The sequence below is a fragment of the Lutra lutra genome, chromosome 7 (genome assembly GCF_902655055.1).
Source record: "Lutra lutra chromosome 7, mLutLut1.2, whole genome shotgun sequence".
Taxonomy (NCBI): Eukaryota; Metazoa; Chordata; class Mammalia; order Carnivora; family Mustelidae; genus Lutra; species Lutra lutra.
In genome coordinates, this window is record NC_062284.1 from 41677649 (window position 1) to 41694898 (window position 17250).

Consider the following 17250-nt stretch of genomic DNA (forward strand, 5'->3'; position numbering starts at 1 on the left):
TGAGGTGGTATGACAGAGTTGAAGGGTTCCAGTCTTGCTTCTACTTCTGTAAAATCCAGTGCAACTGCTTCTGAACAAGACACGTTCTACCTCCCTGAGTAAACGTCTCCAGCTCGCATAGGGGCGGTGCAGACTGCCTGATTCTCTCTCCGACCCACTCTCAAATCTGGGTCTTCATGACCAGAACAATGGAGAAACTTAAAAACAAGAGCAGCTAACACACATATCCTTTTCCAACCTGAAGCAAAGGTGAGGGAACTTTATTATAAAAGGTAACTTTTATTAGCATGTATGCTAACAACTAATACATAATTTTTCTTTCTTTTTTTTTTTTTTAAAGATTTTATTTATTTGACAGAGAGAGAGAGAGAGATCACAAGTAGGTGGAGAGGCAGGCAGAGAGAGAGAGAGAGGAGGAAGCAGGCTCCCCACTGAGCAGAGAGCCTGATACGGGGCTCGATCCCAGGACCCTGGGATCACGACCTGAGCTGAAGGCAGAGGCTTTAACCCACTGAGCCACCCAGGTGCCCCAATACATAATTTTTCTAGAGATGCAGGGATTTATGCAGTTTAAGAGAACACTGTCAACTTTCCAAACCTGATATGCTCATTGGCGTCACCTTTTTCTCATCAAATACTAATGACCCAAGGGGGTCAACCTTCCTTTGTAAATCTAATCACCTCAGAAATCACAGACAAGAAGGTGGAAAAAAGTTCATCTATTAAAAAAATTTCACATTCACACAAAACTTGAATACAGCTCTATGGACTCGCCCTCTCCCTCCTGGTAAAATAAATGTTTTCCTACTCTTGTTTCACCTATTCCCAGCCCCATCTCAATATATATATTTTTTAATTTTTTAATTTTTATTTTTTTGGAGCATTTTAAAGTAAATCTCAGATATGCTGTTGCTTCACCTCTAACTACTTCAGTCTTCATCTCTGATAGAAATCATGTCATTACTACACTTGACAATATTAAGGGAATATTCTTTAATAGCATCTAAAATACCAGTCCATATCCAAATTCCATCCATCTTCTAAAAAAAAAAATTCTTTTTTCAATTTTTGGCTTGACTCTGCATCTAAATAAGGGCAGAGGTAAACTGACTTCACTCAAATCAAAATTGTCTTTCAAATGTTTATTTTAGATCCCACCATTACTTAGACACAATATAACTGGAACACAGATAATGTGATGCTGAGCTTCAAAGCTAGCCAATATTTCGTTATTTGAAGTGTCTGATTCTGTGAATCAGATTCAAATGTAGTTAAAGCCTCAGAACTGGAAACATCAAATAATTCTCATAATTTTCTCAAATGCATGAACGATTTAGGCCACTTTACCTGCCTGCCTTAAGGATGTTCTGTTAAACTTTGTAAGAGTCCCAGGAAGAATACACCTGAGAAAGCCTAGCAGTCCTCATTTTGCCCATACAAAAGCTGAATTTCCTGGACCAGAGAGCAGCCCCAAAGCAGATGTGGCATTTTCAGCTGTAGTTTTACCCAAAGTTTTAAAAAAAAAAAAGACATCTGAGTGAAGATAGAGACAAGGAGGCCCATTTTGTAAATAGGGCTAAGAGCCCTAAGCTGTCACAGGCTGGCTTTGGGAAGGAGGAAAGCGACCGTTTCTACATTCAGCCTCATGCAGCCTCTGGTAACACACAGGCACTGCTGTGTGTGACTCATAACTAGAAATACTGTTTTATAACACCAATCTGTGTTTTGTAACACACACGGAAACAAACAACAAAAAAAGACCATTTAGAAACCAAAACCAAGCCCTGCATCTGGGCATTGGGCATTGGTATCAAGATCTCAAGATGTCAGACTGCCTATTTAATCCAGATAAAGGAAGGCAAGGCCTTATCCCTTTGTTTGGCAAGAAAGCGGAGGCTTCCTGCCTGCTGCACATGCCCATAGGAGGAGCAACGATGAATTTAATTTTCTTAAAACAGAAGCATTTTCAGACTTGTGTTTTCCTGGACAGCTGCCTGCTGGATATAATACATAACAAGGGTGTGTAATCGACAGTCATGTGAATCACTCACTGAAATTCTGGCAAAAAAAAAAAAAAAAAAGCAAAGCCCCCCCCCCACACAGCCATATACATATATATGGAGTTATTATTTTTTCCAGGAAAAAAATTGAGCATGTTCACACTGTCCATTGAAAATAGCAACTACATTTCAGCTCATTAGCTACCTTTATATTAAAAAAAATCACTGTAATTTACACTAACTATCAGTTTGTCTTATAAAGAAGTGGAGTGGTTACACAACACATGTAATTGGATGGGTTGGGTCAGACATCTGTGAAATGGCAAATTTAGTTGGGTTACTTGGTAGAGCATACGGGGGGGTCCTCTCCCAAGGGTGAGTTACAGGAGATGGTCCTCCCAGTAATTTTGCCACTTGAAAATCTGCTGTCAGGACCCTGTAATTATTATGGTAATACCCAGGCCAGACTGATCAGGCTGCCATGGACATCGACGGGCACCATCAGAATCCCTTTCACAGGGTTCAGACACAGGGATCTCCAGAAGAATGGCTGGGGATGTCCCCAGTTAGGAGCTGCTGGAACCATGGAAGCTTTTAGGCCAGGTAAAGAGTTTCTACAGTCTATTGATTCTCTTTGAGTAAGGGAAAGAATAATCTGAATTAACTTCACTATCAACCTGAAAGGGCCCCTGTTTTCCAAGGCAGAGGCACAGAAACTAAACCTAGGAAAGCAAGACAGATTGAATTCCACTTAGATAAATCCTGACTCCATCTGAACTCTACAGGTTCAGATATACGTCTGAACCTTCAAGATCTCTGAAACCGGAAAGCCTTGTTCAGATCTGCAAGGTGTCTCAAGCTTCTGATTCTGGAAGGAATAGGGGTATTCTGAACTATGACAATTACATGAAGGAAAACTTGGGGCTTTAGAATTTTGGGAGTTGGTGGTGGGAGATGTATTTTGAACAACGGAGGAAAGAGTGGAAACTGTTCTTTCTCTCCTGATATAACTCTATGAACACAGTTTGGATTGATTTTCTCCTGTTGGGAACTCTCATTCTTAGAAGTCAAATTGAAGTCAAATTTCACTAAATCAGAGTTTAGGTCAAAATTTTGGGGAAGGAATCTAAAATTCATCGTGTACCTTATCACTAATTACTCCTGAGAAGCTTTTTCTTGTAAGACAACAGTTGGGGGATGGGATTATTGGCTCATGAGGGTTCTCCTCTTTGACAGCCACCACTAATCTCCAGCTTAATCCGGAGTTCATCTGCAAAGAGCTGCTAACAGACAAAATGAGGGTGGAGCTCCATAAACCACTAGAAAGAGAGACATTATATACGCAAAAAGGGCCTGCAAAATATTTCAGATACCATATCTCAAATATAAGACAGAAGTGACTGTCAAAATCTGAAAAGTAATGTGTAATATGTATAACTAGTTCTTTGCAGGCATTCTCTTTGTTACTATGTGACTACATTCCACGTGAGGTGGAAGAGTTGGAAATGCGTTATTTATGCTTATAATTGAGAAAAATGTGTTAACTCTCTGGAATGTCCATGTGTGGAAAAATAAAACATTACATGGAATTGCACAAACATATGATTTATAATGCACATGTCCAGGACCAGAAATTCTAACAAAGAAACTTACTGAACAGGAAAAAACAAACAAACACCAAAAAAACACATTTTTTTTTTCTTTAGCATTTGCTCTTCTGGTATACTATATGCTTGAGGCCAAGCATATATTTTATTAGTTTACATCCTAGCTAAGCAATAAAATGTGTGTCATTTTAAATACAGCAAACATGTTTTTCACCAAAGTTAAATTTAATGTCTATTTTGGCCCCCCTAAAGTGATACAGTGGGGCACCACCCAGATCCCTCCCTCCTTCCAGAATCGAGGGCCTTATTCTCCTTGGGGCCTGGAGTGTTGACTGCAAATGTTGCACACCAGAGACTTGCCTTCAGCTAAGTGGAGCTTGCCTTCGCCAATGTTACGAACCTCCCTGTGGCCAGCTGGCATTCTGGGGCTAGTTGATGCAGAGTAGAATATCCAATCCCCTTGCCTCAATTTAGGACATATCTCAAGCATTATCCCCGTTTCTCCTCTCCCTGCAGCATCTGCTGAACGCAGGCTGCAAGTGCATGTCAGGTCAGTTTCTCCTCCCAATCCAGCTTCCTTCACCCCTTCCAGGTGTTGTTCCTAAGAGCACTCTCCAATCAACTTCCTGTAGGCACAGGTCGGAGTCTATTCTCTGGGGAACCCAATCTAAGCTACCCATTTATTTAAAGGTAGGGGTGACAAGTTAGGAATCATGATGAATTTTAGATGAGAATATGGTAGAACTTCACTTTCTTTGGTGTGAGGTAGACCCAGCCTGGCCTTTATGCCGAGAAGGTTGGTTCCAGAAGTTGTCTAAGTTTGGCATGACAAGGTGAGCTCACTTAATGGTGATCCTACAATGTAAGAAACTCTGTGATGAGGTTTTACTACTATATTAATATAGACGAACCATGGACAGCGTGTAGATCCATGTGCAGAATGTTAGAAGTTGGCTCTTCTGTGTTTCAGGGACATATTAACTCAACTCTGGAATTTTTCCTTATAAGTAAAACTCTGGGATGAATGAAGAAGAACTCACTGACCATTAAAGAGTACCTTGAGCCCTGGGAGAATCTCTGAGAATGGGACCCACATCGGTCATATTGTTCATTAGAAATTTAACTTAAGTGAAACATACCAGTAGTATCTCAGGTAAAGCAATTTAGGGCAATAAACGCATATTCTTCTCAATGATACTGTCCCCCAGTGATTCCCATAATGAAAATGAGAACATTTTCCCATCTCTCAAATCACCCCAATTATAGGCAGGATTAGGTAACTTCCACAAAGCAGGCCACGGAAAATTCTTTGATTTAGAGATAGCGGTCAGAACTCTTTTGTGTGAGTATGTGTGGCAGGGGGTGGGACGCGTGTGGGGGTATGGGTCTATGTGTGATGGTGTAGCCGTTTTCCCTTGTCCCACCTGGAAAACCACAGGTTGAATGCCTTCTAGGACAGTTTCGACTTTGATTGCACTTGGCTGTGCCAAACTGCAGCCCAAGATGAAGACCGCTCCTCTCACTGCGTTATTAAAGACTCCCATCTGAGAAAGGGGAGGGATGAAAGAGGCCACAAGAGATGGTGTTTCCACCAGAAATCAAAGATCTTCTTTCCTCCTGTTCTCCTTTAGCTTGCTGATAAAAGCCTCACGACAGAATGAGTGTGAAGCTGAGAAAGCCAGACTTTACATTTCCTATGAAGAGATGGACTTTCCATTCGAGGCAAGAAAACATTTACTCTCCTCTTATAATAATTCCAAAGTGCATTTTGACCTTGGAAGGAAAAAAAAATCAGTGTTAAGATAGAATTGGTTAGGTCATTGCCTAAGGAGGCATAAAGGGCCACCAGGAAATAAATTAAAATTAAAATAAAAATAGATTCTTTTATTGGGTCACATCTCATCCTCTCATTTATAAGCAAGGTTTCCACTCAAGGAATTGATACTGCAGGGGATAATTTGGCTCCTCTTGTTTTGACTTGGGAAAAAGTTACAAACAAAAGAAGGGAGGAAACTGTTCCTAAAGTTTAAAAGGCAGAGGATTCCAAGGAAAGGGAGACAGAAACCATGGTTGTGAGCAGCTACTTCTGAAGTGGGCCAGAGTTTTGAAATCACTGGTCCCGGCTAAGTTAAGGAAACACACTTACATTCCAGACCAGACAAACACAGCAATGTCATGTGCTCTGGCTTTGGACAAATAAATGTCACTTGTTTCCAGAATTTACCTTCAGACTCAGTAAGTACTTTAGGATTATTGAAGCATCTACTTCCCAAATTGTTTAACATATCAGGATCACTTCTCCCTCTACACACCAGACAAATACAGGATATTTTCCTTGACAGGATATACTTCCCATTCATGGAGAGATTGGCAGATTCTTTTCTCTAGCAGGTTGTTTTCTCCTTTGCCTTTATTTTTTTTAAAATATGTATTTATTTATTTTAGAGAGAGAGAAAGAGAGTGTGAGTGTATGGAGGAAGGGGAAGGGAGAAGGAGAATCTCAAGCGGACATCTGCTGAGCTCAGAGCCTGAGGTAGGACTGGATCCGAGGACACATGAGATCATGACCTTAGCCCAAATCATGCGTTGGATGCTTAATCGACTGAGACACCCAGGTGCCCCCTCCTTTGCCTTTAAGTAGATGACAATGGCAACTGAAAATGTCTCTTTCTTTTTCACTCTGTAAATCTGAGTATGTAGCTTATAACATTTTGTATTGATAATGCAGACAAATGTTGTTTAAGAGGTCAATCAGAAAAATAACACGTTCTTCATTTTAGAACAAAAGTAAGTACTCTTAAGCCTTCTGGATGAGATTCGGTCTTAAATCTGCAAAGAGAAACTTTAAAGCAATCAGTCCTAAAATTGAGACTCCAGATACATAGGGTAAGTTGCCAGATATCAAGGAGCCCTTTGAGTTGTAGTATTGGTTTCCAAAATAATACAGAACAAATCTCACAAGATAATTTCAAATATTAAATATCTGTTCTTCCTTTTTGCTGTTAACAATGTAAAGATTAATTATTTTTCCCGAGATTCAAATTTGCAAGAAGAATGTGAGGTCATAAAATTGTGCATGTACAACACACAACACACACATGCACGGACACTCTTATGTAAAATCTACAGATATTAATTGAACACATAGTAGATACCAATCATTCTGCTAAGCCTAAGGGATATAAAGATAATTAAAGCATATCTAGGGCAAAGCTACATAAACAACAACTATTCTACAATAGACTTTTTGTACTGTCACCTTAACCATGTACTGTGGGGGGCAGAGAAGCTGCAGTAACAAAGCTTACTTTGCAGTTTAACAAAGGGGGGAGGGTTGGTGGTCGGAGAAGGCTTTGCATGGCAGAGCTATCTGTGTTGGCCTTTGGTGGGACAGTAAGAATTCTACAGGTCCCGAAGCTGGTGAAGGGCATTCCAGGACAAACAAGATACAATAGAAGCAAAGGCACTGAGGTATGCCCATGTACAACCTTGCAGAAACTGGTCACTGAGGATGACAGAAACTACCAGCGTAGAAGTCAAGGAATGAGCAGTAGAAAGATTAAGACCGGATTGCAAAGGCCCTTGAGCACCATACTAAGAAGTGTAGATTCCTGAGGTACTGCAAAGAAGGTTATTAAGGCGAGGGAACAAGAAGATCCTGCTGGCAGTGGGATTCCAGAGCAGGTCATATAGTCTTTCTGTTTCTTTTCTTCTTATTTGAGAAAGGAAGGAGCAGGAATTGTTGCACATAAAGGGAGTGTTTTCGACTATACCTGGTCCTAGAGAACAGCGTTTAGCCAAGGCATGTTCTTGGCACAACTTAGCACACTATAATTCTTAGCACAGCCAGACCACACTGATCTCCCCACTAAAAGGTTCACAGTGGTCCCCTGTACTATTGGTGTATTGTATTCACACTGCAAAGCAAAAGGAGTGACAAGCTGCATCTGGGATACTCTGCTCTGTGGATTTACGGTCTGACAAGATTTAAAGTTAGAAAAATACTTCAAACTGAACCTGTCACTAACAACTTTATGCTATGGCTCTTTCCTGAGTCACCTGGCCACCGGGACACCAAGCCTGAAGTAGATGCTTCCAATGGTAAGCCCTATTGACATCTGCTTTATCATTCTTTATCAGCACAGGGGCACCTGGGTGGCTCATGATCTGCCTTTGGCTCCGATCATGATCCCGGGGTCCTAGGATCGAGCCCAGCGTCGGCTCCCTGCTCAGAGGGAGTCTGCTTCTCCCTTTCTCCACCCCCTGCTCGTGCTCTCTCTTGCTACTCTCTCTCCAATAAGTAAATAAAATCTTTAAAAATCAATAAGGACACCAGCATATTGAAGCCTCTTCATGCCCCAAAGGCAAGCTGATGATGTGGACAACAACGAAAAAGGAATTTTCTCTTACTTGCCCATATTTGTTAGAAGTCTGAATCTATACAGCACCTGGATAGCAAGGAATGCAATACTAATTATTTTTTATTGTTTGATTCTTCTTCATGACGGTCCCCCATGGCAGGAAATTGGTTAGTTTGCAGATTGGATAAATCCAGGACCAAAGAGAGAAAATAATTGGAAATCCCTGTTTGGATGGAGTTGGGGGCAGAGTTAGCAATGGCATTCCCCAGCCGCCGCTCTCCCAGGGAAGCCCGACAGCCTCGTTCCCACCGCAGACTCAAATGTCCTCCATCCATGCAGATCAATTCGATTCCTGAGCCCAAATGACAAACTTAACTACCAATAATGCCTTGCACCGGGTTTTAAGCGACATAATCAACCGGAGAGGGACGTGTGTCAGTTAGTCTTTGTTTCCTTAAAAAAAATCAAGTGTAACAGTGGTAAGAGAAGTTTTTAACAAGGAGGAAAACCCTAGACAGTTGTCTCTAAGATTCTTCACCACAGCTTCAAGGACAACCAGGAAAAGAGCTGCTATTTGAGGCAACTTCATTATAAAATCATTTTTAATAAGCAATCTTAACAAAGAGAGGGAACACTCTTGTGGAGAAACCCTCCAGGGACCCAGAGGCTGCCCAGTTAAGTTATTAGGAAGTTTCACACAAGGGACCAAACAGCTATTTCATTGGCCTCGGGGGACAGAGTTTAGTTTTCACCCGTTCTCCAGAGGCACTGGTGTTATCTTGTCTACTAACAGCAGAGACTGGTAACAATCAATTATCCCGACGCCCCGACTTGGTGAGGGAAAGTGAATTTTCAGTTTTGTCGACACAAAAAGACACCGTGTAAGAGACACAGATAAGTTAGCGCAATAGAGTTCATTATATACCGAAGACTTTCGTGAACGTGCAGCCAATGACAAGACCTCAACTGGATCTTTGCGTTCTTTATGTGAAACGATAGGGACTCATTCTTGGAAAATGAAGAAATACCAACAAAGAGAAAAGAAAGTATGATTATCCCCTTACTGTACCATCCAGCTATGTGAGGGAAATGATTCTTCGTGCTGATGAATAAAGTCAACACAGCTGCCTACCTAAGGGGTGAGCAGGATTTAGAATTCGGGGTTCAAATTTTTACACAGCTACTTGCGGCCGAGTTAAAAAGGGTTGGAAAGATGTCGGCTCCCGGTGCATTAGAGTAGCTTCCGGCCAATTCGCAGCAGGAATAAAAGAAAGCAAGGAGAACCGTTAGCCACGCAATTCAAAGTGCATATGTATTTTTCAAGCTCATTTCTTTCTTCTGATTTCGACGGGACGTCAAGAACTGGTCTTACAATTAGACCTTAAACCTGGGAAGATGGAGAAAAAGTAAAACGCGCTTTCTCTTTAATAATCAGAACAGCCTTCCCTTTTTGGACTAGATCTTTCCTGCCCCATAAGCACTTTTGCTACATAGTTGATCAGAGGAAAGGCCAGAGAAGAACCTCTATCTAAGGATAAGAATTCCGTCTGATTTCGGAAAAGGGACTGAAGTACGGAACATCTGCTTTATGTAACACTCAATAAATGACCGTGGCAATAAAAGCATTATTTAAAGGTCAGTGTATTTTTCACACACATTCTGTGGCTCCCCACTGGTTCTGAGATAAAGCCGAAACCTTATCGCTGCTCTTCTTGTCCGTCCTTATCCTTGTTAATACTCTATTCTAGTTAGGTCTACACAGTCATCCCCAAACACCCCTTGATCCACCTGATCACACCTAATCCTTGCTACTCTTCTCAGTTGAGCTCAGCTCACCACCAGCATCCCCAACTCATACAGGTAATCCAACTTGTGTCATAACCCTGCATTTTCTTGCAATTCCATCATTAACCAAAGTTTCCTCAAGAGGGTCTGTCCTTAGTCCTCAGATGCAGACTGATTTTACCGGAGAGTGAGGGTTAGGAGTTAAGCTTTCTATACCACTCTGTGCCTAATGCAATGCTGGGCACAGAGTAGGGGTTAGAAATACCAAGCGAAGAAGATCTGACTCCCAGCCTCATGGTCCTCCTTCAGGGAGTGGCTATGGTCTGCTTTCCAGCTTTCCTGTCTCAGATCTCCGATTACGGGGACCTGGGTTAGCTACCATACAAACCCCTTCTTCTCTCCTACAAACATAACATTTAAAATAGAAGATTTACGGAGTAAGTCTCTTTCACTGAATCTGCAGCTTAATCCTGCATATTCTAGCATTTCCTGTTCCTCAACTACTTAAGACATTAGAAGCTACAGTGAATGCCCAGGAGATGAACAAGTAATACAGAGAAAAGGCTATCAGTCTCTCAGAGGAAAAATGTTTACTCAGAGGTGGAGGTGAAGTGAGTGCAGAACATTCCACCGTGGGGAATCCAGGAAAAAGGGTCATCAAATAGCTTGGAAATAAAAACCTCAGGTACCATAACATGCAGATATGGACATCGATTATAATCAAAGGGGATCGTGTGACTACAAATATGCCAACTTCCTGGCAGCACAGCTGACAGAGTTACTATTAAAAAAATTTGTGTAATTTATAAAGAAAGTTAATGCAGAACAGTAAGTTTCTTCATGTTTCAAACACATTAGCATCTCTGTTTTTCCTACGTTTTTATGCCTTTGGACAACAGATCCCAATAAAGAGAGAAGCAGATATAACTGTAAATCTAAGGTTAAGTTCAGGTATGCATAAGCATACTCAAAACCTAGATGTTTAATTCTCTTATGTATGCTTTTGGTATGTATTTCAATTCCCTAGGCATTCTTTTTACTTTCATGGTTTTGTTTGTTTTTGGTTAGGGTTCAGAGAAAAACCACAGTATCCTGAATCATACTACCCCTTAGTGGCAATGAAAGTTATACACGAATACCAAGACGGTCTGACCAAAGAACAATGCACAGATTTATTACAAATGTTATCAAGGTCCATTAAAGACTTTGTGGTAGTGAAAAACAGATTCGTGCTCTAAGAAATACACATCACTACTAGTGTGGGGGACAGAACTATCTGGAAGCAAAAGGAACCATTTGAACTATTTTATTACAGAATCGGTTGAGTTGTATGAACAATGATATCAAGTGGATGCCAGTTCTTTGATAAGTGAGGTTAGATTGTTAAAAAGAGAAGTAAAGATCATTTTGAAGTAAAAAGACAGCATGGTTTTATGCAGACCACTTAGTTTAAATGAAATTTTTTCATATAGAAGGAATAACATCCCCCTTTTTATAATCGGTTGGTTCACCAAGCTTAGAAGCCTTTACAGGTAACATAGTCCTAGGTTTCAAGAACCCGAATCAGTTGTAGGAATGACAATTACACTGGACTTTCTTCCTACAGTTTAGAGTGGAAGGACCACTCTGAGGACTGACATTTGTTACTGTAGCAGCATCGAGACTCTGTGGAGTCTGGCTTTCAATCCTGGCTCCATCCCGTCCTAGGTAGCTGTAGACTCCTGCACCTCAGTTTTCACCTGCAGAGTGGGGAGAGCAGCGAGACCTACCTGACAAGATTGCAGTAAAGATGAAATAAATAAACACTTACGAAGTGCTTAGAAAAGCACCTAGCACTTTGTAAGCACACTACAGACACTGCCTCACGTTGAGATCAGAGATAATGGCGTGGTGCTTCTGTGCATGGAAGGTGTCAGTCTACTCTGAGTCCTGGCTCTGCCCATCACCAGCTGGATGAGTTTGCCAGCGTTTTCACTTCTTGAAGTTCCTGATCTCTCGGATAAATTTGCTCATCCAAAATGGGGACACAGGTAGAGCAAGGCTCACGAGCTGATGAGAAGATTGCATGAGATCACGCATGTAAAGCATGAAACAGAGCACCTGAACTATTAGAATTAACCACTCAGGGCTGGCAGTTCCTGTCTCCTAGTACTTCTCCTCCTACCCCAGATTCCTGCCGTCGCCGAACCAATAGTAATGTGAAACTCTGCAACAGACACTCAGCCTTCTTCTTCTTCTTCTTCTTCTTCTTCTTCTTCTTCTTTTTTAAGATTTTATTTATTTATTTGACAGAGACAGAGATCAGAAGTAGGCAGAGAGGGGCGCCTGGGTGGCTCAGTGGGTTAAAGCCTCTGCCTTCGGCTCAGGTCATGATCCCAGGGTCCTGGGATCGAGCCCCGCATCGGGCTCTCTGCTCTGCAGGGAGCCTGCTTCCTCCTCTCTCTCTCTCTGCCTGCCTCTCTGCCTACTTGTGATCTCTCTCTGTCAAATAAATAAATAAAATCTTTAAAAAAAAAAAAAAAAGAAGTAGGCAGAGAGGCAGGCAGAGAGAGAGGGGGAAGCAGGCTCCCCGCTGAGTAGAGAGCCTGATGTGGGGCTCAATCCCAGGACCCTGAGATCATGACCTGAGCTGAAGGCAGAGGCTTTAACCCACTGAGCCACCCAGGTGGCACCGACACCCAGCCTTCTTTAAAGAGGGAGACAACCACATGTAAGAGTTTTACTAAGTAGATAATCTCTAGTACATGCCAGTGCCCGATAGGCCAGGCACTTGTGTTTTCTCCCCACTAGGGATCATGGACTTTTTAAGGAGCTCCTCGCCATCTCAATCTACCCCTTTGAACCTATGTTACGAAATGGGAATGCAAATACTTCTCCAAATTCAGTTCATGGATCTGATGTCCTACTAACAGAACAAACTTGAATCAACTAGAGGCTCTGATGGAAACACTTAACTACATATTTTGGGCCTTTTTTTTTTTTTAATGGAATGAATTGTGGGTTTTCAGTCTATGCAAATCTTCTACCTTGGAAGAACTGAGTGGCAGGGCCAAGTGCAGTCCATTTATATCTCAATATGATGAGCCAGAAATCCTGTTAAGCTCAGGCAGAGTTGGCTGTAGTCACACAGGCTGAGTCTAAACAAGGCAAACATTTTTGGGCAGTATGAGAGATTTTTTACTTCCCTGGGCTGGCTGATCTTGAAGGGACTAAATAGGTGTGACTCTGGTTGAGAATGGGAGATGTGCAGCAGGGAGAGCTTTTAGCACCCAGGGTTAAATCGTTCCCTTTCCTTTCACCCTGCTGTATGCCCTGGATCATGGTACCAAAATCCTGGATTGCCTAATTTTTTTCCTCCTCTCCCGCACTTGCAGCTAAGTATGCTTTCCAGTTGTGAGCCGAATCTTCTGGAGGTGGTACATGAGGCATTGGTGTTTTCAGTGACTGAATTACCCCGCTTATCCCATCCCCACTCCAGGCCCCACCTTCAACCTACTCTGTAAGGTCCTCGAGAGCAAAGAACCTGCCGGCACATAGTAGGCCCTCAGTAAATGGTTGTCCATTGCTTAGCTCTCTAAGACGGCAGCATCGCATCTATTTTTGGTCACATACCATCAGCAGCAAGCTTTATGTCTGGGATGGCCGGTAGCCTCAGGAAGCCTGGAGAAGAAATGAGTCCTCTGGCTACTTTGTGAGCACTGGGTTATCCCCTTTTCTGTTTCTCAATGGGTAGATGGAATCTGGATAAAAGCCTACTAAGAGAAGTTCAGTGTGGCTTCTTCTCAGGCCTGTCCTAATGATACACCCTGCCAGCAGCAATTGAAATTACACTCGCTGTGAGTCACGCCGTGAGTCACATGGGTTGTCACGGCAACCTATTAACTACATAACCAAAGCACCTTCCATTAGCTTTGCCAAGAATGGTTCCTGAGTTTTCCTGGACTGTGAAAATAGTGTGGGTGAGCCCTAAGTTCGGTGCTGTGTTAAGAGTCTACAATCAAAAGGAATGGCCTCAAGCACAAGAAAAGAAAACGAGAAAATAAGGTTATTTTAGTTCTTGGACCTCCTGAGTAAATGGCAACAATTGTGACAAATTGTTGGGTTGGTTTTGTGATATCAACAAATGCCTAAGGAGAGGAGGTTGAGGCCTCAAAACTAATTTTCTCTAAGTCAAATTCAAAACCAAGTCTCTAGGGGTGAAAAGTGAATACATTAACCTATTCCACTTTAAATGACTGCAATAAACACTTTTTCTTTTTACAGATACAAAGGATTATTTCTCAAGGAAATATTCTGATTTGTACTAAAATATTTTAAATATTGAGTACTAAACTCTTTTTATAAATAATATAGTGCTTTAATTTTATATGTTTGATTTTAGCCTACTGCAAACAAACATTTGAAAATGCACTAAATTGACGTTAGTGGCTATTCATGTTAAAATTAAAATATTTCAGAAGACTCCAAAGCACATTTTACTTTGTTATTTACTGGGGAAAACTGACATTAAATCGTATTAAACTGATACATTTTTCTGGCTGCTTTACTGAGTGGCCTGCAATTTTCATACATGTGGAAAGTAAGTGCCTGTTCCTGAGTGTAGAAGAAAGCAAGCAGACCAGACTTACACAGGAAGAATAAAGAATAGAAACATGGATGAGAACAGGAGGAAGTGACAATGATCTGTTGCTTCTGGAAACTATCTAGCAGTCTACCTGGTACCCTTCAGGTCTACACTGTGGCCCTTGGCTGATATATACGTTAAGGTTATGACTTCATGATGCTAAACTTCCTACTAGCTGGAAAGGGCTAAGAGGATCTGTTGCATTTGTTACTTTTTCACCTCCTAATCCATCATATTTTAACATTTTAGTGTATGCAGAACAATCCAAGTAGAATGACATTAAAAAGTCAGGGGCAAATGACGAGTTGTCCTTGGCAAAGAATAAAAACCAAAACAGCCGTTGATGCCATGAAAAAGATACTTATCCAACATGGTACCATTTCAGCAGGAAAGACACCAGAACAAACTTGTGAAACACCAAAGTCAAAGCAATCTTTAAAGTGTCCAACCAAATACAGGTGCTATATAATCACCACAAAGATTAAATTGAAATTCTACACCACAGTGTAAAATTTATCTCGTAGGTCCCTATCCCACAAGTAAAAACTTCCTTTTCTGCTCACATACCAAAACCAACAGCAACGTTTCCTATCACCAATTGAAGAATATCACAAATGAAAGCATTCTCTGACCAGGTTGGTCACGACGACTTTGTACTAGAAGCCTCAAAGCTTTGCCTTCCCCCACCGGCCAAGTAAAGTTAATGACAAACACCACCAGTGCCATTCTCAGGAACTCTGGAGAATCTGAGTTCTCCAAAGACCGCGCTTGTGAATTCCTCTGAAGATACTAATCAGATTTCCTCTCCCGGGAATTTCTGGCTCAGCTCACCCAAAGCATTTTGTATTTGTTTGTTTATTTATTTATTTATTTTTAAAGAAGCATATAATACCTCTGCTTTCCAGATAACGAGGTGGCCTAAAATACTATCAGGTGTCACATCTCTTCAGGTTCATTTTGTGGTTCTTGCACCTCTGACTGGTGTACCTGCGAGCTGACACTCTGGTCTGATAATATATTCTACAACTGTACATGTTAATTTGTAAGTTGAACCATCTCTCTGTGAGGGCAGTTAGGAAACCTGGATTGAAATTGCTAATGCGGGGTGACTTTGGCTGTCGATGATTATGTAGTCAAGCCTTGACCAAGGTTTCCAGAACTCTGGCTAAAAATGGAAGTCTTGTGACAGTACAAAAATGAATTCACACACTTCACTGATAGTGAAACTTTTTGAAGAACAGATGTCAAGATGCTTTAAGAGGAGCTGGAATTTAACCTCTTAAGAAAACTTATGGGCAAGGCAGGACAGTTTGGTTTTCAAGAAAAATCCGACAGATGCTAAAGAAGAAGTCATTTGGGTGACTGTTATGGGAGAAAGAACTGATTGATTTTCTTTCTCCTCACAAGCGGTAGGCCCTGTAGAGATGCTAAGATCAGAAATATGAGGGGCTGTCTGCTGAGTTGGGTGACAAAACCAATCTCCACATTTAAGTGGCATTGAAGACTTGCACTAACATGCAACTTGGACAATTCAATTTCTCCTTGGCATGTGCAAAGTTTTGTGTCAAATCTCTGTTTCAGTTGCTGTTCTTCCCAACTTGTCATTGGTCTGCTTTATCATGGGCCCTCTCCCCTAAATCATGAAAGTAAACATCAACCAAAAAAACCTAGATGATTTCTGATCTCTTTTTGTCAATTTAATATTTGAATTACATAAAATGAGCTTTCTTTTAAGTCTGTCGACACTTATTTGATGCTTGATGTCTAAGAATTTTCCTGCTGATTTCCAGAGTTAGAAAGGCAATCAAAGTCCACCCACTCTGGCTATTTTTCAAGCAGGTATATCTGGTGGGGTTAGTTAAGCCTTGGCTGCAAGGCCAACCTGGCTATATTGCCTCTTCCTGGAACACCAGCTTTTACTTCACTAGCTACCACTCCCGTGCTGCCATCCAAATCCTTCCATGAATTTAAATCTGACCACGAGTTATTGTTTCTGTAATAGGCCAATGAAATTATTCTCAGGGATGACAATTCCTTGAATGTCCTCATGGATGGATGGTCTATATATTTACTAACGTCTCTGGTCTCTGTCTTATTGGGTGAGGGGCACTCTTTGTATCCAGTGGAGTTGAACTAGTGGTTTATCCACTTATCCAAGAGCTAAGTCATAATGCAAATAGTCAGTGGCTTTCTGTGTGTTGCCAGGTGGCCAGGAGTCCATACCCCAAACCACCATAAACAGTAGGCACAATCATCCGCTCCTGTTCGGGAGAGGCCCAGGACTGAGCTAGCAGAAAGACTGAATTACTTACCACCTCTAGAGTGGGTCCCTCCAGGCCAGGGACGAGCTCATGGGCAAGGCTGTGCAAGGAAGCGCTCTGTACCATGCCTGCCCTGCGGATATACAGAGGACTTCAGTCTCCTGCACTGTCAATCTCTCAGTCATCATGAGCTCAATTATGCACCGACAACAGCAAGAACAACAACAACAACGACGACAAAACAACCCCCAAAAAGCTAAGGGCCACAGACTACCGTGATGGAGGGACAGCCAATGGGAACTGTGTATTCCGAGATGGAGGTGCTGTCCTGATCATGTGTCCGTTACGGGCCTGACCTTTACTTCTTTCCTCAAACAAACATTCCATTGAAGCCCATGGGAGAGCCAGGTGGAGAGACTGCAGGACTGGGCCCTAAAAGGCCACCATCGAATTTGGTGGGGTGTTTTTTTTTTAGTGTTTTTTTTTTGTTTGTTTGTTTTGTTTTGTTTTTTTGCTTTTTTGTTTGCTACAAATACAGATAGACAGACAGACAAGCCCAAGAGCAGATTTCAAGAATCAACTGAGGCACAAGATAAACTACTTTGATGTTAC

The 17250-nt window shown here is 41.7% G+C and overlaps 1 protein-coding gene across 1 annotated transcript in view; it reads right to left on the minus strand.

Annotated features, from left to right (window-relative positions):
- RORA (RAR related orphan receptor A) overlaps positions 1–17250 on the minus strand; it is a 713393-nt gene that overhangs the window by 168593 nt on the left and 527550 nt on the right. The gene's annotated exons all lie outside the window — the stretch shown is intronic.